Source organism: Rhinoraja longicauda, chromosome 13 (assembly GCF_053455715.1).
Source record: "Rhinoraja longicauda isolate Sanriku21f chromosome 13, sRhiLon1.1, whole genome shotgun sequence".
In the NCBI taxonomy this organism is placed as follows: Eukaryota; Metazoa; Chordata; class Chondrichthyes; order Rajiformes; family Arhynchobatidae; genus Rhinoraja; species Rhinoraja longicauda.
Genome location: NC_135965.1, coordinates 3,888,090 through 3,911,640, shown reverse-complemented (window position 1 = coordinate 3,911,640; position 23,551 = coordinate 3,888,090). Strand labels below are relative to the sequence as shown.

General features: G+C 42.5%; 1 long non-coding RNA gene across 2 annotated transcripts in view; it reads left to right on the top strand.

Annotated features, from left to right (window-relative positions):
• The window catches only part of LOC144599396 (uncharacterized), a 292,001-nt gene that overhangs the window by 166,474 nt on the left and 101,976 nt on the right, over window positions 1-23,551 (top strand). The window lies entirely within an intron of this gene.

The window sequence follows — 23,551 nt, the reverse complement described above, 5'->3', positions numbered from 1 at the left end:
TACAAAATCAGGAAAAATATTTTTGAAATTTTGCTGTTGAATAAAATGCATATTGTTTTTTTTTAAATTCTACTTTCATACATTTAACAAAATGACTTAAATTGAGGGTTAACAAATGATCCTGTACAGGATCATTTGTTAACCCTCAATTTTTTAATATATTTTAATATATTTTAATATATATATATATATATATATATATATATATATATATATGTGTGTGTGTGTGTGTGTGTGTGTGGGAAAGAACTACAGATGCTGATTTAAATTTTGTAGACACAAAATGCTGGAGTAACTCAGCGGGACAGGCAGCATCTCTGGAGAGAAGGAATGGGTGACGTTTCGGGTCGAGACCCTTCTTCAGACTGATATATATATATATAAAACATATTTACTGTTCTTAGTACAGAATCATTTGTTAACCCTAAATCTAGCAGTCATTTTGTGTCCTCTCACAACCTCAGCATTTAGTTTAGAAAACTCTGCACTGGGCATTCTGGCAAATCGCTGTTACTCATCTGTCTCGTGGTAGTTTTGTTTCAAAACTGCTGTAGTTGGAAAGCGGGGATTTTATCAGATCAGCAGTGTATAAGGTCAGCACATAGCTGAACAAAAGAGAGTAATGTAGACTTTGACCATGTTTAAACATGGGATCCTCTGCAGTCATGTAAATACATGTTCAATTTAACAAAAAAGATGAATTTCTGGCTCCAAATAAAAATATCTCAAATGTTTATGCAGTAAGCGTGACAAGATTGTTCAATCTGTGTAATTGGATCTAAAAAGTCTCACAGTCTTAATTATCATGTATTGAATGAGTTGGAATCTCAATGAACTGTAAACGTATTTTCCTTCAATCTTCCAACAACTTGTTTTAAAATAGACAAAACTAAAGGTTAATGTTTTTTAAAGACAAGAATAACCTTTCATTGAAGCCCCAATGTGCATTTAATATATTGCTTTAGAAATACCCAAGAAATGTCTTAACTTACTAATACATGAACAGAATACACGCTGATAAGGACAATAGATTATGGTTGCCATTGATGATATACAGAGTTCCAAAAAGTTTATCACACTTTCACATTCTGAGCAGAAAATTTATAATGAAACCCAGTGTGAAAGTCTTTGCTGAAGCTTCAGCATAATTTTAAAGAAAGTTATAAAATATAGTACAATCATTTCTTAAATCCTGATGGTGCCACACAAATTATTTGTGAATGTTAAATGTAACAAATAATATTTCAGGGATATTCCAGTTCAAGATAATCCCTCAGGTAGGGAGAAATCTGACATTAAATGCACTTGATTGCATTGGCTGGCAGTTATACCCACCTATGCATATCCAGTTCCATTTAAATATGAAATGATTTTATATATTGTGCCAAACATTCTGGAAACAGTACTTTGGCCCAACTCGTCTATGCCATCCTAAACTGGTCTCATTTGCCTGCATTTGGCCCATATCCCTCTCAACATTTCCTATCTGTGAACCTGTTGTTATTGTATCTGCCACAACTACTTCCTCTGGCAGCTCGTTCAATCTACCCACAACCCTCTGTGTGAAAAAGTTGCCCCACAGCATCCTATTAAATCTTTACTGTCCCACCTTAAACCCATGCACATTAGTTCTTGATTTCCTACTCTGAGAAACAGACTCTGTGCATTCACCCTATCTATTCCCCTCATGATTTTATACTCCTCTGTACGATCACACCACAGCCTCCTGAACTCCAATGAATAAATTCCTAGTCTGCCTAACCTCTCCCAGTAGTTCAGGCCCTCGAGTCATGGCAACATCCATGTCAATCTTCTCGGCACTCTTCCCAACTAAATGGCAACTTTCCTACGGCATTGGTCTCTCTGAAAGATTATGGGAGCCATATATAAGATAGACAATCAGAAACTTTTTCCCAGAACGGAAATGTCAAAGAATACAGGGCATAACTTTAACGTGAGGGGGGCAAAGTTTTAAGGAAAAAGGCGGGGTGTTTTTTTTAACGCAGAAGGTGGTGGCTTCCTAGCACATGCTGCCAGGTGTTAATGGAATGTTGGCCTTCATAACGAGAGGATTTGAGTATAGGAGCAAAGAGGTCCTTCTGCAGTTGTACAGGGCCCTAGTGAGACCGCACCTGGAGCATTGTGTGCAGTTTTGGTCTCCTAATTTCAGGAAGGACGTCCTTGCTATTGAGGCAGCACAGCATAGTTTCACGATGTTAATCCCCAGGATGGCGGGACTGTCATATGTGAAAAGATTGGAAAGACTGGGTTGTATTCACTGGAATTTGGAAGAATGAGAGGGGATCTTATAGAAACGTATAAAATTATGAAAGGACTGGACAAGCTAGATGCAGGAAAAATGGTCCTAATGTTGGGGGAGTCCAGAACCAGGGGCCACAGTCTAAGAGTAAAGGGGAGGCCATTTAAAACTGAAGTGAGAAAAAACTTTTTCACCCAGAGAGTTGTGAATTTGTGGAATTCTCTGCCTCAGAAGGAAGTGGAGGCCGATTCACTGGATGAATTTAAAAGAGAGTTAGATAGAGCTCTAGGGGCTGGCAGAATCAAGGGATATGGGGAGAAGGCAGGCACGGGTTACTGATTGTGGATGATCGGCCGTGATCACAATGAATGGTGGTGCTGGCTCAAAGGGCCAAATGGCCTCCTCCTGCACCTATTTTCTATGTTTCTATGTTTCTATGAGTGGTGGTGGTGCCAGGGTGGTGGTGGTGCCAGGGTGGTGGTGCCAGGGTGGTGGTGCCAGGGTGGTGGTGCCAGGGGTGGTGGTGCCGGGGTTGGTGGTGGTGCCAGGGTGGTGGTGCCATGAGTGATGGTGTCAGGGTTGGTGGTGGTGCGGGTGGTGGTGCCAGGGTGGTGGTTCCAGGGTTGGTGGTGGCATGAGTGGTGGTGCCAGGGTTTTGGGGCCAGGGGTGGTGGTGCCAGGGTTGGTGGTGGTGGGGTAGATACAAGAATGGTGCTTAAGAGGCATTATGATAGGCACATGGAAATGCAGGTAAGGGTGGCACATGAATAGGACTGGTTTCGAGGGATATGGACCAAATGCAGACAGGTGGGACTAGTGTAGCTGGGACATGTTGGCCGTTGTGGGCATGAAGGGCCTGTTTCCACACTGTATCACTCTATGACAGGCAGGCAGGCAGCTGAGATTAGTTTATCTTGGCATCATGTTCAGCACAGATATTGTGTGATGAAGGGCTTGCTCCTTTGGTGTGCCATTCTATGTTCTAATACTCTACGTCTGGCCTCACCACTGCCTTGTACAGTTGTTACATAATGTTCCAACTTCCATATTCAATCCCCTGACTGATTAAGGCCAGCATGCCATAAGGCTTTGTCACCACGTTATCTTTGATGATATTAGATAGGAACTTGCAAAAGTTGATTGGATAGGTTGTTTATTGGAAAAGGATGTTCGGTGAGCGAGAAGCCTTTGAAAGTATTTATAGTAAGAGTTCAAGGTGTGCATGTTCCGCTGAGAGTGAGGGATAAGACAGGAAGGACTGCATGGCGAGAAAACTTGAGGCTCTGGTTAGGAAAAGGAAGGGGACATGGCTCCAGAGATGCTGCCTGATCCGCTGAGTTGCTCTAGCACTTTGTGTCTCTTATTGTCCATGCCGACTAAGATGCTCCTTCTAAGCTAGTCCCACTTGCCCACATTTGGCTCATATCCCTTTAAACCTTTCCTCTCCACATACCTGTTCACGTGAGTTTTAAATGCTGTTATAGTATCTGCCTCAAATACCTCCTATGTCAACTTGTTCCATATACCCACCACCCTCTAAGTGAATAAGGCAACTAAAGGCAGCTGGGTTAAATGTATACCTGGAGTGGTGTAGGGAATTGAGGACTCCCAGGTAAGGGTGGCACATGAATACAACTGGTTTCGAGGGAAAATGGAAATCAGCAGGGCAAAAAGAGGGCATGAAATCACCTTGCCAGATGAGATTATGGAGAGTCCAACCAGGTTTTGTTTTAAGTTACAGTGTAACTACAGAGGGAATATGGGCCCATCAGACAACAAAGTGATAATCTATGTGTGGAGTCTCTGGAGATGGGCAAGGTCCTCGAGGAATATATCTCCTCTGTTTTTATCAGACACAAAGACCAGGGAACTTGGACAGATAACCCTGTCTTCCAGTAAACACGACGACACAGGTTTCAGGGAGCTGGACTGCACATTACATATCCAATGTTACCTCCAAATGCTGTTCTTGCTCCAGTTAATGGTTGAAGGCTCTTCAGAGTGATGTGCAAGCAAAGGAATGGGTGAGAAAAGATCTCATAATCCAGACCAGAAAACTCTCTAGCAGGTGTCCTCCTGTAGGGGTTCGAAATAGGTCTCAGGGAAGTATGCAGATCGGCAATGTTGCTTTTTGACTTTACTTTCAAATGAATCAACATAGTTTTTAATTCACTTTGTGGGATCTTTAATGCCCATCCTAAACTGCAAATGAGAAGTTGTGGTCAGCTATCTTAAATAATTTCTGGTACCACAGTACCATTGGGGAAGGTGTTCCAAGGTTTGTGCCAAATGAAAGTGAAGGAATGATGTTTTATTTGCAAGTCAGGGTGATGGGGAACTTGCAGATGTTGATGTTCCCCTGTACCTTCTGCCCTTGTCCTACTTGATGGTAAAGGTCACAGGTTTGGGAGATGCTCTTGCAGTATCCTCAGCAAATAATCTCAGTGCATGTTGCAGATGGTAAACTGTGACCACTCTGTGCCATTGCTAAAGAGAATAATATTTACGGTGACTGATGGGTGCTAATCGTGGGATGCTTTCTCCTTGTTTCTGGAGGGTTTTTTGGAGGTCATGCATCCAGGTAAGTGGAGAATATTCCATAGTGCTTCTGACTTGCCTCTTGTAGATGGTGGAAAGGCTATGGTGTGTCAGTGGAAAGGTGTAGATGGTGTAGATGGTGGAAAGGCTATGGTGTGTCAGTGGGAAGGTGTAGATGGTGTAGATGGTGGAAAGGCTATGGTGTGTCAGTGGAAAGGTGTAGATGGTGTAGATGGTGGAAAGGCTATGGTGTACTCACTGAACCATGCCAGCCTCTGATCTTCTCTTGAAGCCACCATGTTTAGGTGGCTGGTCTAGTTGATAACTCCTGATCCCCAGGATGTTGATGGTTGGGGACTCTGGAATGATATTTATTGAATGTCAAGAGTATGTTCTGGTAACAACTTATCCCTGGGATGTTGATTATTTGACACTTTGCAACGATATTGGATATCAGGTACAGGTCCATTATCTGGCAAAATCTTGTGGTGAAAACATTGTGCCTTTATTACTGTGTCATGAACTGAATGTAAAGCTTAACAGATTCATTGAATATTTTTTTCAAACTAAATAGGTTGTCAGTGTTTGTTTATACACCAATGAGCCAAAACATTATAACCACTGACAGATGAAGTGAATAACATTGATTATCTTGTTACAATGGCACCTGTCAAGGGGTGGGATATGTTAGGCAGCAAGTGAACAGTCAGTTCTTGAAGTTGATGTGTTGGATGCAGGAGAAATGGGCAGGAGTAAAGACCTGAGCGACCTTGACAAGGGCCAAATTGTTATGGCCAGACGACTGGGTCAGAGCATCTCCGAAGAGGCAAGGCTTGTGGGGTGCTGCTAAAGGATCTGCTGCTAATGTTTTGGTGCCAGATACCACAGGACACCTTCAGGGGTCCTGTAGAGTCCATGCCTTGGCGGGTCGACACTGTCTTGGCGGCACACGGAGGACCAACAGCATATTAGGCAGGTGGTCATAATGTTTTGGCTCATCAGTATATATATATATATATATATATATATATAAATTGACTGAGCACTTCAGACCCATATGTGAAAGCTTGGCCCATGTAGGTCTTGTTATCTTCATCTCTAAAAGGTTAGAGCTTCTGTATTGAACTGATGCAACTAACATGGATCGAGGAAACTATTTATCTTGAGCTGATTGTCTGCAATGTAATGTTTTTTTCAATTATTACGGTTATTTCCATTTATCACCAAGCATATTATAATGTTCAGATAGGGGGCTTCCATTTACTTATTGTAGCTATGCATTGCAACTTTAACCATTTCCAAAGCACTTGTTTTTTTAAATTTTGTTTTTGGTAATTTCAGAAGCCATATTTTGTTCCAAATGTTTGGATTTTGTCCTTGTTTTGCCAAGGCATGATTTCTGGGTTACTACCATCTCAGTTCTTAATGGGTTAATTGGGACAGAATTAGGCCATTTGGCTCATTGATTCTGCTCAGCCATTCGATCATGGCTGATCTATTTTTCCCTTTCAACCTAATCTCCTGCCATCTCCCTATAACCTTTGATGCCCTTACTGATCAAGAACCTATCAATCTCTGCTTTAAAAATACCCAATGACTTGGCCTCCACAGCTGTCTGTGGCAATGAATTCCACAGATTCACCACCCTCTGGCTAAATAAATTTTCCTCACCTCCATTCTAAAGGTACGTCCTTTTATTCTGAGGTCATTCATTATCTAAATGAAAGATTTCAAGAAATCTTTATTTAATTTTACTGTTTGATTCCATTTCTAATTCAGCGCAGTTGTTAAAACTGATCAAGAAATACCAGAAACACATTGGTTCAAGCATATTTCAGTTACACTGGCAGATAAACCAAAGGGAACTGTGGCAAAATCATGCAACTTATGGGCCTGCTGTTACTTAAATCTATAAATAGAGTAAGTCAGTAACCAGGGGGAAAAAAAATGATCTCAGAATCATTAAAATCACCCCTCCACTCAGTCCGCCTAGATTTAGATTTAGATTTAGAGATACAGCGCGGAAACAGGCCCTTCGGCCCACCGAGTCCGCGCCACCCAGTGATCCCCGCACATTAACATTATCCTACACACACTAGGGACAATTTTTACATTTACCCAGTCAATTAACCTACATACCTGTACATCTTTGGAGTGTGGGAGGAAACCGAAGATCTCGGAGAAAACCCACGCAGGTCACGGGGAGAACGTACAAACTCCGTTGCTAAACACTTTTACTCCCCCTCCCATTCCCACACTGACCTTTCTGACCTGGGCCTCCTCCACTATCAGAGTGAGGCCCAACGCAAATTGGAGGAACAGCACCTCATATTTCACTTGGGCAGCTTGCAACCCAGCAGTATGAATATTGATTTCCTAACTTAAAGTAACCTTTGCTTTCCCTCTGTCTCCATCCCTCCCCCATACAGGTGTCATGGGTTATGGGGAGAAGGCAGGAGAATGGGGTTAGGAGGGAGAGATAGATCAGCCACGATTGAATGGTGGAGTAGACTTGATGGGCTGAATGGCCTAATTCTGCTCCTCTCACTTATGATCTTATGATCCTAGTTCTCCAACTAGTTTCACTATCCTCCTGATTAAATTTTGAGTGACTTTGTCACCTCCCTCAGATACATTTTCCTTGGTCATCGTACCCTTTGATCTGTATTTTCACACGATGCCCTTCTATATGTCTCTGTCTCCCTCTCCCCTGACTCTCAGTCTGAAGAAGGGTCTCAACCCGAAACGTCACCCATTCCTTCTCTCCTGAGATGCTGCCTGTCCCGCTGAGTTACTCCAGCATTTTGTGTCTATCTTCAGTGTAAACCAGCATCTGCAGTTCCTTCCTACACAAATCATTAAAATTGTCCATTTTATCATTAAACATAATAACCTTCGAAAGGCTTTTGAGTTTTAATACATTTTTTATGTTTTTATAAAATGCATAAATATTTTTATGGAATCAGCATCTTTAAGATAAGACCTTTTTCATTTTGATAAAATTGAAGGAAACCAGTTTTTTGTTATTTTCTTATCAAGCTTTTGCACTTGCTAAATGAAATGTTATTTGCAAAGATATTTAAACATCCTGCTCCATTTTTCTGATGTTTGTCAACCACATCTGCAGGGTTAAAAGTTATTTCAGTACCATTGGAATTGCTGCTCAGTTCCTTTCATTTAAAAAGATAACTTCAGTTTGAGGATATTTAAACAAAAATTAGGAACACCATTATACACGAATCAATAAATTAAGAATGTAAATAATCAATTTAAAAATAGATCTCTCTGCTAAGTTCCTGACTGAACATAATGCTAAATCTCAATTTCATATGGAAAAGGCAATGCATTTAAATTTTGCTAAAAATGAATATATTTAATTATATTGGTTTTCAACCCGACAGATAATAATAATTGGAAAATAACTCGATCTGTGCTTTGAATACAATAGATAAAGTGAAAAATTAAAGCATATTCTTACAGATGCCTTTGCTGGTTTGCATTTTGGCCAAGTTGTCTGCCAAGTCTGAAACGGAAGTCTTAATCTTTCTTGGACTTCTGCCTTACTGCCACCCCTTCCTTCATTCCAGCACTTCTGCAATCTCTAACAAGGGAACAATCCCTGTTTCAGTACCTAACAAGGCTAAGACCACAGCCAGAGATGGCATCGGCAAGCCCTGCAGGCAGAACTTTGTAGATTCAGCCAGCTTCCAACAAACTCTCTTTATGCTCCCGTTTCTGCAAAGAATTATGATTCCAGTGCCCTGCCGTTGATCGGTCAGATCTGTGGTAGGCCAAGAGATGGAGTTCTGTAATTCTGATGCACTACGAAACAGCAGATCCCATTCATTGGAGGCTATGTGTAATAAACCACCAAAAAAGCAGCTGCTCTGTGTTGGGACAAACAACGAAACTCATTCTTAAAATGCTCCATTTTTTGAATTGCTGCTGGGCAGTCCAGCTTTATTGAAATACTTTGTGATTATACAGTCATGCCCTTATATTCCAAAACTGAATTTATGGGGGGTTGTTTTTTAGTCTTAAAGGCCGTGGTCTTAGTTTTTTCTTAAACTGAGATGTGTAGACATTTCCTACAAAGAATAAGGCAAACAGGAATGACCCTTAATTTGGAACTAACAGCCAGTTTAAGTTAAGCACTGCATAAAATTAGCAACTGTAACTCTTTTTGATGCCGCACAAATGAAACTTTATTTTCTTAATGAGTTTGCCATTGACTAGCTGCATCCATAATTCTTTACATTTGTTATCCCTGTACTATGCAAATCAGGTATAAAACTCGAGTGGGAGAAGGTGAATTGAATGAGACGGTGGATTTCACTGTGATGCATTGTGTCTTGATCACAACCACAGTTGTTGATAAAGGTGAAAGCTCATTGATCTTAAATATCGATTGCCTCTGACTCTGGGTGATGAGCCCTGATTCCATCGAAGGTACTTATTCACAAAATGCTGGAGTAACTCAGCAGGTCAGGCAGCATCTCGGGAGAGAAGGAATGGGCGACGATTCGGGTCGAGACCCTTCTTATGTTGCTCTCCTGATTCCATTGCGTGTCCACACATGAGTGAGGAGCAAAGGAAACACCTTCCAGAAAATTGGGGCCAGTAGTTTTTTAGTTTAGTTTAGAGATACAGTGCAGATGTATGTTGTGTGTTGGTGGCGTGAGCCACAGGGTGTTGCATGTGTCTGGTGCCCTGGTATAAATCCAGATGCCGTTGGCTAGCAATGTTTGTGATAAAGGGAGCCGTGTGCGTGAGTCTCCCCCTGCCAGTACACAACCTCTGCATCAAGACTCTCGCAGTGCCTCCTCGTGGCAACACGTGGTAACTGGGGCCATATTCAGTCCCAGGCTAAACTGCGCGGGGGTCTTGGAGGAACTCTGGCCCCCAGAGATGTGACGTGCAGGCCCACCCGGGACACGTCCTGACGCCCATCAACCAGGTCCCAACTATGGGTTAAATAGCACCCCGCTGCCTTGTGGGTAAGGCTCGGGAGAGCCAAAGGCGCTAGAGCTGGAGTCCCCAGAGATGGTCGGCTGACCCCTCGTGCGTCCGCCTTCCGGCAACTTCTGCAACCGAGTAGGCCCCAGACGTAGCAGCCACGCCGTTCCTCTGGAATCAGCCTATCAGGTGGAGAGGGGAATGCAGATGCTGGGCAAGTTTATGTTCCCATTTACCTGCCCAGACACAGCGGCCAAATCAAATGGAGAGGACACTTCATCCTTGCTGGGCACAGTGAGATGTAACCACAGATGCAAAATTGCCCTCTCCAAGCAGGACCACGCCAAGCCGCACCATCATCTCCCGCAGATGTGCGGATGCCAGTACAATACAGCGCAGAAACAGGCCTTTTGGCCCACCGAGTCCGCGCCGACCAGTGATCCCCGCACATTAACACTGCCACACCAACACACACGAGGGACAATTTCCCAAGCCAATAAACCCACAAACCTGTATGTCTTGGGAGTGTGGGAGGAAAGTGAAGATCTCGGAGAAAACTCACGCAGGTCATGGGGAGAACGTACAAACTCCGTACGGACAGCACCCGTAGTCGGGATCGGACCCGAGTCTCCGGCGCAGTAAGGCAGCAACTCTACCACTGCACCACCGTGCCGTCGTGCCGTACTCTGTCTTGAGTAATTTGTCAAAACGTTGTGTCCTGCTTGAGGATTTGGTCCGTACAATAAAACATTAGGCCACCAATGAACACTTGAACACATGCTACACCTGTTGAAAGTAAGATCCCACAACTTTCCCCCTACCAATTTTTTATATTTAACTTTCTAATTTAGGGGTTATTTACAAGCCAGGTGCAATGCTTCATGTTGCTAAAACTGCAAACGTAACACTCCCCATCCCCCGTACCCCATTGTCTGTTTCTAAGGGGATCAAATACTGTAAATTCTAAGCTCTTTCAGCAAGAAAGAGAGTGTCAGAGGGTTCAGATTCATTGAGCCGAGCGAAATTCCTTTGGTTTAGGAGGTTTTGCAGGTGCTAGCACTGCAGAAAGACCTTTCATGGCAATAACAGCTACATCTGCCTGACACCATTGTGTTCAAGACCACTACTTGTGTTTGTTGATGCTTCTCACTGACTGCTGCTGATCATAGCTGTGAGAGTACTGAATGACATATATGTGTGTGTGTTAGATTATCAGGGATCCTAAATTCCTACAAGACCGTGGTATTTTTATTTTGTTTGTCTTTAATACAATGAATGAGCTGAACCATGTAGTGCATTGGGATTTTCCAATAAACCTTTTCAACGTATAATAGTTGAATATTTGTTTTCTTTTTCTTGCTGAGTTTTCGTAAGGTCTGAAATGCAGCACATTTAAAACTAGTAGAATTTGAAGGAAGTTCCCTCAAACTGTGCCAGTGTTCTTGCGTTACAAAATCAACGTGCACTGCTGAATTGCTAATTCAGATAGCCCTGAATCGTCCTCTGCTGGTTTTAGTAGGCCCCTGCTTGTGCTATACTGGGGGTGGCTGGCTGGAGGAGGGGCCCAAGCCCTGATCCTTTGTAGCTATGGGGAGAAACATTGACATCCTGCAGAGAAGGAAACAAGGAGGGTCCTGAACTAGAAAGAAATAGTCCTAGACAAAGGCCCATTACATGGTTGCAAATCACCTCACTGCTGTTTTTTTATTTACAAGAATCTGCAGGAAGGTTGTTTCCTCCCTGCTAAATTTTGATGCTTCATAGGTCTTAATGCTTCATTTCTATAGGCACTTACCAAATCACCACATGCATGGTATCTTCTGCCTGGGGCTTTTAATTCCTAAACCTTGATGTAGATTTGGTTCCAAACTGCTGATCCAGTCCAGCAAAGTATCAAACACTGCTTTTTTACCTTCACTCTTTGCATTCAGCTAAATATTTACAGTTGAAATGTGTAGAAATGTTTTAATTTTAATTAAAAAGTATGGCAATTATTGAAATAAGCTAACAAGCTTTCTTATTATGATCATCCTTCGCTTGTTCGTTTCAATCATTCTATGGTTTTTGCAAATAAACTTATTCTTGGTATAAATCCTGTTTTCTGCACTGATATCTCAGCCATGTTTATTCACCGTTTCAAAAGTAGTATCATTTAACACGGTGTGTGATTTTGCACGTGGTGTATCAAAGTAAGCAGTTGAAGATTTGGGAGCCTAACAGGGGATATAGTTTTGTGAGGTGGTAGATGATCTCATCTCTCTTAAAAACTGTGCGGTAATTACCCACATTGTACAACATCACTATGCAGTAAGGTAGTGACTAATTTGTGCATTATTCATTTCAATTGTCATGGTAAGTTATGGCCCAGAATCAGAATTTACCAGACTGGTAAAAAAATAAGTTACAAAATAAAATTATTTATGAATATATGCAGATTACACCATAATGCTGACTCAATTATCCTACTATTTCTTGTTTTATATTTATATCAACAAGTAGATGATGGCTATTTGGTCCATCATGTCCATTTTAGCTCCTAGAGCTGCAATCCTGTTCATCCCATTCCCTCTTTGATTATTTCCCAGTACCCAAAAAACCTATTCACTGGATTTAGAAAGATGAGAGGGGATCTTATGGAAACGTATAAAATTATAAAAGGACTGGACAAGCTAGATGCAGGAAATTTTTTCCCAATGTTGGGGGAGTCTAGAACCAGGGGCCACAGTCTAAGAATAAAGGGGAAGCCATTTAAAACTGCGATGAGAATTTTTTTTTTCACCCAGAGTGTTGTGAATTTGTGGAATTTTCTACCACAGAAGGCAGTCGAGGCCAATTCACTGGGTGAATTTAAAATAGAGTTAGATAGAGCTCTAGGGGCTAGTGGAATCAAGGGATATGGGGAGAAGGCAGGCACGGGTTACTGATTGTGGATGATCAGCCATGATCACAATGAATGGCGGTGCTGGCTCGAAGGGCCAAATGGCCTCCTCCTGCATCTATTTTCTACGTTTCTATGTTCCTATTGTCTCTCACACAAGCATACAAATTCCTCTTTGATTCCTTTTTTTTAACAGTACACAATTAACCTACCAACATATCCATGGGAGATAAACACAAAATGCTGGAGTAACTCAGCGGGGCAGGCAGCATCTCTGGAGCGAAGGAATGGGTAACGTTTTGGGTCCAGACCCTTCTTCAGACTCGAAGGAATGGGTGACGTTTCGGGTCGAGACCCTTCTTCAGACTCGAAGGAATGGGTGACGTTTCGGGTCGAGACCCTTCTTCAGACACAGTGGTCTATTTGCAAAGAAAGACTGGCATTTATATACAAAACCAGTGTTCAAGAAGTCTCAAAGAGCTTAACGGCTTTGATGCCCCTTTCCAATCTTTGCCAAAAGCTACCTTCCACACTCTTCTACTGGCAATTTGAGGATATTCTTGTGGAACTCCATCATTAGCCTTTCATAGCAGATTTGGAGTGTTGGGTGATGCCAAACCAGTCGCTTACTGGCTTCGTATTTGCTGCCAGGTCCCTATATAATTTGTGCACCATCGTACCCCTGTTAATCTGGTGTTTCTGGGGGTCCTCCTGACTTGAGCAGACAACCTCCTGAGAAGGGCATACACAAGGTTCATTGTAAATCACATTAGTAAATCTTAGAAAAAGGGCATTTTGAACATGTGTGTGTGCTGTTTGGACAGGCAAAGCAGCACTGGTGTGAGGGAGAATGATGTTCAATCGAGGCAGAGAACATCAAGCAAAATGGGGAAAAACAAATGAAGAATTTTCAGAAATCAACTTTGACATGAAACTTATATGTGTGCCCCAATCGGGAAATTTATATCTTTGTTACAGTTCGCATGACAACATGGTGAAGGTAAGTGAGGAACTAACTGAGAAACAAAATTAGCAGTTAAGTATTTTGTAGATATAGTTGGATCAAATGTGGAAAAGCAAAATATATACAGCTATTGTCACTCGATGACTTCAGCATTAAGCATCACTTATTGGAGTGAAATATCTGCATTTCAAGTAAGTGTACTGCCAGCATCATCTCCTTTCAGTTGATAAAGCAAAACTAAAAAATAATTAAATATTTAGATGATAGTGATTGGGATTTAGGACACAAAAGAAGTGAGTGGAAACTGCTGCCTTACTGCACGTAAACATTGATTTTCCACGCAATCTGAAAGTAGTCGAAGGGAAAAGCTTAAAAAAACACAAGGGCTGACGAAAGAGCTGGCCAACTATTTCAACAACAGAATTAGGACGTTGAAAAGGGAACATGTCGTAAGTACCTTTCAGTGAAAAGGTGAGTTCTCTGTTTGACAGGTTTACAGAGGTATTTACAAGGTGTTTGGCCAGGTAATTAGCAGCCAGTCTGGACTGGAGGAAGTACTGCTGGTCACCTCAGAGTGAGAATACGTAATAAGCTTGAGGGCTCGATTTTCAATGGATGATTTGTTCGGAACAATGCTCCCAAACAGCACTAACTGCAGGGATTCCAGTGCAAACTGAGGAGGGTGGGGATATTGAGCTGCTTTCCCATCAGCTGAAGCGACTTAAAAAAGCCTCATTGAAAATGTGGTCTGAACCTTCCAAGACGGCCTTTCTAAACTTCCCAGTGCACCTGTTGAACTGCACGTGGGAATGGTTGAAATAATTATGCTGCAGCTAACTTAAGTAAAATAGTAAGTGGAGCCACTTGCAATGAATTTCCTTTTTCCCCCATAAATTCTGAAATAAAATCGTTAGTTCGGGAAGAGAACAGTTTACAGTGCATCTCAAAACTTTACAATCCTCTCAAAGCAATTGAAAAACGATGTTAAATTGTAAAAAATAAAATCTTAGAAGAGTGAAAGTATTTGAGTACTGCTGTGGGCCTAGCTTTCAAAGAACATTTCCACAATGGGCCAAGCAGCAATTTGGCTCATGTTCCGTATACCTGCATTGTAATAAACTAAAATTTGCTAAATTAATAGAAGGACATCTGATTCTTGTGCCATGTTCAAGCAAGATTAATTAAGTGGAACATTCCTACTTCAGTCCAAGTTATTCATAATAATAAGACTTCAGAAAGTACTGGCTTTATTGTTTCCACAATGAGCAATCTGAGATCTATAGTTTTAAGAGCAAGCGATTCAGTCGAACATTTGCATCGTATAAATCAGATTTGCCGACCGTAATAGCCATGCCACTATGAGCATTCATTTGGTCCTATCTCGTCTAATCTTATTTCTCAAATTTTTATATCTTCTTTATAATTTGTATTCTTCCCTTTCAAATACTTCATCCATTTCTTGTACAAATTATATTTACAACAGTTGCTGGTGATGAAAATATCTATGCTTTATTAGTCCTGAGGCTGTGTAAAATATTGTAATCGGTCTTTTTGTTTTCTGATTAATATCCTTGTTACCAATTTGTAAATCCATGAAAACAATCATTTGCATTGCCTTTTCCAACTTTGAACAATGTGGAATATATCCATGAAATCCCGTTAATTTATGTTTCATTGTAGGTCCAATTTTCAAGACTTTTTTTCAAATACCTACTCATTTTGACAATAAGGCTTGGATCTTTTTTACACCCTAGTTCCCAGCTCGTATCTTTTCTATATTCTTAGATAGAGTTATACAGCTTAGGAATACCACCTCCATGCTGACTGTAAAGTACCCATCTACACTAATTCTACACTGAAGCAATAGGTTTATATCCGTCTATGTTTTGAAGTGCTTGACCAAATGCTTCTTGAATGCTGTGAGAGTACTACCTCCACCACCTTCTCAGGCAGTAAATCAAGAAGTAGGCTTTAAAAATGTATGATGATATTTGAAGTTTAATTAAGTTATATAAATAATTCAGCTCAATTATGCATCTATTTTAAACATATTGTTTTCCCCTCAACCTCCTCCACCACAAGGAAAACAAACCCAGCTTATTCAGGCTCGACTCATAATTCAAAAGGAAACATAATGAATCCCCTCAGTACCTTTTCCAAAGCAATCAGACCCTTTTTAAAGTGTGGTGACCAGAACTGCACACAATACTCCAGCCACAAACCTCCAAGTCTGATGAAGGATCTCGACCCGAAACATCGCCTATTCCTTTGCTCCAGAGATGCTGTCTGACTTGCTGAGTTACTGCAGCTATTTATATCAATCTTTAGTGTAAAGCAGCATCTGCAGTTCCTTCTTACACAATACTCCAGCTATGGCCTAACCTATGTTTTGTAAAATCCTAATTGGCATTGGTAGCAGTACAACAGTGGGGCAAAGAGAAAAATAGCACAGTGCAAAATATAGTTTGGCGGCACCGTAGTGTTACAATTCCAGAGAAAAATTCATATGTCCACATGAGGTGGGTTGGAAGATCAGATTGCATCCTTGCAAATGGGAAGGCCATCAGTAATCTCATAATAGAAGAGAAGAGGCTGAGTTTGTTGGTACATGCTTTCAAGCTTTTGTATCTGTGCAACGAGGGAGGGAAGGAGGGAGTGACCCTTGTGGAAAGGGTCCTTGATTATGTTGGCTGCTTTCCCATGGCAATGTGGTGTAGGTGGAGATGGTGGTGGGGAGTCTGGTCTGACGGTGTGATGGACAGGGATACACTCTGCAATCTAGAGCTGTTCCCAAACCAAATCCATTATGGTTCTTCACCACCTCATCTACCTGTCTGGGCTTGCAAACCAAGGTCCCTGTGCTCCTCAATTTTCCCTGGGCATCTTCTATTAATCATATACATCCTACCTTAGTAGGGTACTTAAAATGCACCACCTTGCACTTTCTGGGGTTGAATACCACCTGCAATTGCACTGCTTACTTTACCAGTTGATCAATATTGTTATGTAGCTTGGGACTATCCTCACTGAGCACAAAACTAGCAATTTTTATTCATTTGCAAATTTACTAATCATACATTCTGCATTCATACACAAATCATTCTGTTAATTTGAATTGTTGATCAGCCTGCCATGAGGTGCATACAGTTCCGGGCACCATGTGACAGGAAAGATGCTGTCAAGTTGGAATGGGTACAGAGAAGATTTATGACGATGTTGCCAGGACTCGAGGGTCTGAGCTATAGGGAGAGGTGGAGCAGGCTGGGACTTTATTCCTTGGAGCGCAGGAGGATGAGGGGGGTGATCTTATAGAGGCGCATAAAATCATGAGAGAAATAGATCGGGTAGATGCACAGCATCTCTTGCCCAGAGTTGGGGAAACAAGAACCAGAGAACATAGGTTCAAGGTGAAGGGGAAATGATTTAATAGGAATCTGAGGGGTAACTTTATCATACAAAGGGTGGTGGGTGTACGGGGCAAGCTGCCATCGGAGGTAGATGAGGCAAGGACTCTTGCAATGGTTAAGAAACAATTTGACAGGTACATGGATAGGTTTAGAGGGATATGGACCAAGCGCAGGCAGGTGGGACTAGGATAGACGAGACATGTTTGTTGGTATAGCAATTTGGGCCGAAGGGCCTGTTTCCACGTTGTATAACTATGACTCTATATGAAAGACCTTTTTAAAGGCTTTACTGATATATGGTGACTACATCAATCATACTGACCTCATCAATATATTTTGGTACTTGTTCAAAATATACAATCAGACTATTCAGACAGAATCTCCAACCATAAACCCACAATCAATATCCCTGCTGAAACGGTGCCTTTCCAAGTGTGGATTAATCCTGTTCCTCAGATGCTATCTCCTTGGTCCAAAACTCATCTCTGGAACATCTTGACAACAAGGACATCAATGCCAGACTCCTGTTTACTGACTGTAGCATTGCCTTCAATACATAATCCCATCCAAACTCATCTCCAAACTCCTGGAGTGAAGCATCAGTACGTCCCTCTGGCACTGGATCCTTGATTTTCTAACGGTGGCGCAGCGGTAGAGTTGCTGCCTTACAGCGAATGCAGTGCCGGAGACTCAGGTTCGATCCTGACTACGGGCGCCGTCTGTACAGAGTTTGTACGTTCTCTTCGTGACCTGTGTGGGTTTTCTCCGAGATCTTCGGTTTCCTCCCACACTCCAAAGACGTACAGGTATGTAGGTTAATTGACTGGGCAAAAAAAAAGTGAAAATTGTCCCTAGTGTGTGTAGGATAGTGTTAGTGTGCGGGGATCGCTGGGCGGCGTGGACTCGGTGGGCCGAAGGGCCTGTTTCCGCGCTGTATCTCTAAATCTAAATCTAAATCTAAATCTAAAATCTAACCCACAGACCGTAACCTGTGAGGAAAGGGACAACAACCAACTCAACAATAATTTTGACCGGTGCCCTCCAAGTCTGCGATCTCAGTCCCCAACTATACTCCCTATGCACTCATGACGGTGCAGCCAAATTCGGCTCTACCTCCTTCTACAAGTTTGGAGACACACCACTGTAGTGAGCGGATAACGAACAATGGCGAGACCAAGTCCAGGAAGGAGATGGAGAACTTAGTAACATGGCGTCAGGACAACAACCCCCTCAATGTCAGCAAGATGAAAGACCCAGTTGTAAGCTTCAGGAAGAGCAATGGAGCACATGCCCCAGTCGGCATCAATGGTGCCAAAGTGCAACTGTTTGGGAGCTTGAAGTTCCTTGGTGTAAATACTACGAACGATCTGTTGTGGAGCAGCCACATCTGAAGAAGGGTCTCGACCCGCAACGTCACCCATTCCTTCTATCCAGAGATGCTGCCTGCCCCGGTGAGTTACTCCAGCATTTTGTGTCTAACCATATTGAAGTGGCAGCCAAGATGGCTTACTAATGCTTCTACTTCCTGAGGACACTGAGGAAATTCAGCAAGCCTCCATTGACTCTTCAATGGTGCTTTATAGTTCGATGGTGCTTTATTTGTCATGTGCAACTGCACAGTGAAATTCCTTTTACAGACTTTCTCATGCAGGCACTGCCATGTTTTGGCGCCGTTTCCAAAGTCCGGTCGGCCTGTGTGCTCGGTCTACTGGAGCAGTTCCTGAACCATGTAACATAGAAACATAGAAAATTGGTGCAGGAGGAGGCCATTTGGCCCTTCGAGCCAGCATCACCATTCATTGTGATCATGGATGATCATCCACAATCAGTAACCCGTGCCTGCCTTCTTCCCATATCCCCCGATTCCACTAGCCCCTAGAGCTCTATCTAACTCTCTTCTTCTGTCACCTTCTACTGGATCAGCTAGTTAACCCATCTCCCTCTTCTAGACCGGCCATCTTGCTGTCCCAGGGGCACCTCCTGCAGCTGATCTTGAAGGCGCTGGAGGCATTACTCTGATTCACCCTCCTACCAGCCCTTGCTCCTCACATCCAGCATCTCGAGCAGCTCCCTTCCGGTTCCATGGTCCACCAAGCCACCGGGCGGGTTCTCGGTTCTGCGATCCGCTAACTCTTACAAGCCTCTACAGATGACCCATCGAGAGCATACTGTCAGGCTGCATCACAGCTTGATTTGTTCAGTTCATAAGTTCATAAGTGATAGGAGCAGAATTAGGCCATTCAGCCCATCAAGTCTACTTGGCCATTCAATCATGGCTGATCTATCTCTCCTTCCTAACCCCATTCTCCTGCCTTCTCCCCATAACTCCTGACAGCCATACTTTGCAAGAATCTCTATTAAAATCTTTAAAACCTTTAAAATCTCTATTGACGGCCTCCACAGCTTTCTGTGGCAATGAATTCCACAGTTCGACAGCAGTTCTATCCAAGGCAGAAGGAAAAAAAGAGTTGTGGGTATAGCTCAGTCCATCACCCAGTCCAGGCTCCCAGCATTGATTCCATCTACACTTCACTCTGGCGACATAACCAAAGACTTTTCCCAACCCGGTCATTCCTTCTCTCTGCTCCCGTCAGGGCAGAAGATACAGAAGCTTGAAAGTGTGCACCATCTCTCTTCTTCCCCTCTTTATCGGGCTTCTGAACGGCCCTTCCATAAGCTCGGGTACAGTACGAATCGCCTCGATCTCATTGCCGACATTGGACTTTGCCTCTAGAACTGGTGCGCCACCATGCTCTGCAGTCTGTAGCTCTTTCTTTGCTCTACCTCTTGTACTTGAGATTGGCTTGCTTGTAGTTATGTAGAGTGTTATCTGATTTGACTGAATAGCATACAAAAAAAAAATGTCACTATATCTTGGCACACGTGGCAATAATAAACCTATGCCTTGTATGTTAATTTATTTGTACAAGCCCCTTGTTTTCACATTTTTGGGACCACAGTCCCAAAAGTCGTCATCCAAAATGGAGTCTGCTAAAGATCAAAACAGGTAAACCTCCTAAAGCACAATGCCCCCTACTGGTTTGGAGCAGAACAACTATTACTACATAAATTGTGTACATTACTACAATATGACATCTCCCTGCTAAATGGTCAGAATGCTTGTTTTTTTTATCATGGATCAATTTTGAAACAGAAAGGTATTATCTTAAAATTTGATGTATGTCACAAGGAAATAAGATTTCTGGCATTGATATGAATAATAACTTTAATCCCATATCTGTTCTGTTGGTATATCCCTTGAACTCCTTTGAATTCATCTTTTCCAGTGGAATTATAAACTTTGACATGGCTGCTGCCATTACCAATAACTCTCAAATTCAGAAATTTGCCAATTCTCTGAGTAAAGCCATTCATATTGGTCTGTGCTGTAAATGGCTTATATTTAATCATATATCTATGAATGCTTGATCTAGTATCCTGCCTATTTTGTGTATTTCTGGAGAGCTAACGCCAATCATTAATATGGATAGTATGTGGTGTGAAATTCATTTCTAGCCTTGAATCATTTCTCTGGTTTTCAAAGTTTTGGTTTGAATCATGGCTGGTTCTCTTCACTCGAAGAAGAATCTCCTTTTAATCACTTTGAAACTTGAAACTGAACATTATTTAAAGGATCAGACACATCTCAGAGGCAGAGCGTGTCACAACGCTGAAGTAGATGAACTCAAACTGAGATTGCAGCCATCACACTTGCAGGTAGTCTCAGCAGCTTCCCTTTCAAAGTTAAATGCCCATAAATACAATAAATCTAGTAAAAAAGGGACGTGATTCCATGCTCATCAGGTTAGAAACGAGTAAAGTTCAGGAGAAAATTTCTAACAAAGGAGGCAAACTTTACCTGTGGTTTTCAGAGTCCAAAGAGTAACTTGAAGAAGCTTACAACAATAGATACCTGCTAGTCATTGTCAGGATCACTATCTTTCTCAGAAACCTGGTCTTCCAATTCTTGTAAGTTGTCTCGACATTGATGCTTTGTTTCATACAACTGCATTGCAGACAAGGCTCAACCAGCAAAATTGGGGAACATTTCATTTTGCTTCATATGATTTTTGATTAATAAATGGGTGAGTAGCTTTCGAGCAAAAATAGCAGAGGCTGGTGTTGAATCTGCTCGGGTCTCGAAGAATGAGGGTCTTAGATTGAAGTGTATGAAAGCCCAATGGAGCTTTAAAGGGTGCATGTGGAGAGCTTGTTTACATCTTGTGGTGGAAACTAGAACTAGGGGGTCACTGTTTAAAGGTTTAAGACAAGGTTGAAGTAATATTTTTCTCTGTCAGAAAGCTGTGAGTCTCTGAAACTCTCTTCCTTTAAGGGCAGTGGAAACAGAGTCATGGAATATTGTTAAGGCACAAGTAGATGCGTTTGTGAAAAGCAAGGGGTAAAACAATGCAGTTGCTAAATGTAGAGCTGAGAGTGATCAGACTAACATGGCAACATCCTGTGATCATGCTTCCTACACAAAGAAGCTGCTTCCTCTCCACACCCATCCCCCCATCATTGTCATTTTAGTTTAGTTTACAGATACAGACTCCAAACGCTCCCACACTCCAAAGACGTACAGGTATGTAGGTAAATTGGCTTGGTAAATGTAAAAACTGTCTCTAGTGTGTGTAGGATGGTGTTAATGTGCGGGGATCGCTGGGCGGCACGGACCCGGTGGGCTGAAGGGCCTGTTTCTGCGCTGTATCTATAAAATCTAAAAGAAAAATACAGCACGGAAACAGGCCCTTCGGCCCACTGAGTCCGTGCCGACCAGCGATCCCCGCACATTAACACCATCCTACACACACTAGGGACAATTTTTACATTTACCAAGCCAATTTACCTACATACCTGTACGTCTTTGGAGTGTGGGAGGAAACCAAAGATCTCGGAGAAAACCCACGCAGATCTCCTCACAGCCAGCACCCATAGTCGGGATCGAACCCTGATCTCCGGTGTTGCATTCGCTGTAAGGCGACAACTCTACCGCTGCACCACCGTGTCCCCTAAAAGTGTCGTACTAATGCCAAGCCTAGCTCTTTCCAACAGATGGAAGAATGCCAATTATATTGTTTTGTAAACCTTTAAAGGTTATTTCCTGGAAAAAGCTCAGAGGAAAGGTGCTAATGTTACAGAATATTAGATTTTTAAAGATTTTTTTTGATTTAGAGATACAGCGCAGAAACAGGCCCTTCGGCCCACCGGGTCCGTGCCGCCCAGCGATCCCCGCATACTACACACACTAGGGACAATTTTTACTTTTGCCCAGCCAATTAACCTACATACCTGTACGTCTTTGGAGTGTGGGAGGAAACCGAAGATCTCGGAGAAAACCCACGCAGGTCACGGGGAGAACGTACAAACACTGTACAGACGGCGCCCGTAGTTAGGATCGAACCTGAGTCTCCGGCGCTGTATTCGCTGTAAGGCAGCAACTCTACCGCTGCGCCACTGTGCTATATTGCCCATGGTTCCTGAAATATAGCAGCAGTCGGCAATGGAGCACACTATCAGTCTGAGGTCTGAAGAAGGGTCTCGACCCATTCCTTCTATCCAGAGATTCTGCCTGACCCGCTGAGTCACTCCAGTATTTTGCGTCTATCTTCGGTTTAAACCACTGCCTGCAGTTCCTTCCCACAACACTATCATTGTCTTGGAACTGATGCCAATGAATTTCAGAATTTTCCTAAAGCATGAAGCAGAATTGGACTCTGAGTCCTTTCCTTCATCATAAATAACAGAAGTACTAGGTGAATCTGTGCAATTCATTGCCACAGAAGGCTGTGGAGGCCGCCAATGGATATTTTAAAGGCGGAGATAGATAGATACTTGATTACTATGGGTGTCAGGGGTTATGGGGAGATGGGGTTGGGAGGGAGAGATGGATCAGCCATGATTGAATGGCGGAGTAGACTTGATGGTCCAAATAGCCCAATTCTGCTCCTATCACATGAACTTATGAACATATGAACTTGTGAGCATGAACTATTTCTTCCAATGGAGATGATATCTTTAATATACCTCCAGGTCATGCTGCTTTTAATGGCATCCATTACTTACTAAACAGAAGTGTAGATCATGTGATCATTCAAGCCTGATCTAGCATGGTCATGGATTACCCTGCACCTTTCTGCACTCTTCTGTTGACCCAATACTGATTTCCCTGATGTCCAAAAAACGATGTAATAACAGAACAAATCCTTGCCTCTGGGGTAGAAAATTTCAAAGTTTTACAGCTTTTTGTATAAATGAATTTCTCCTTACCTCAGTTCTTTGTAGCCAGTTCCCTATTCTGAGACTGTGTTCCCTGGATTTTCCTGTCCTGCCTGTTGAAACAATTGCTGAACATTTACCAAGCCAACTTCTCCTAGGATCTTGTATGCCTCAGTGAGATCAGCTCCTTTTCTTCTAAACACCACTGAGTGTAGGCCAAGTGTACACAATCTCTCTCCATAGACAACCCCCATTCACAATCTAGTGGGTTTGCCTTCTTCTGAGTCCAGGGCACACACTGCCTTCTTTTGGCTGAAGTACTAAAACTGCCA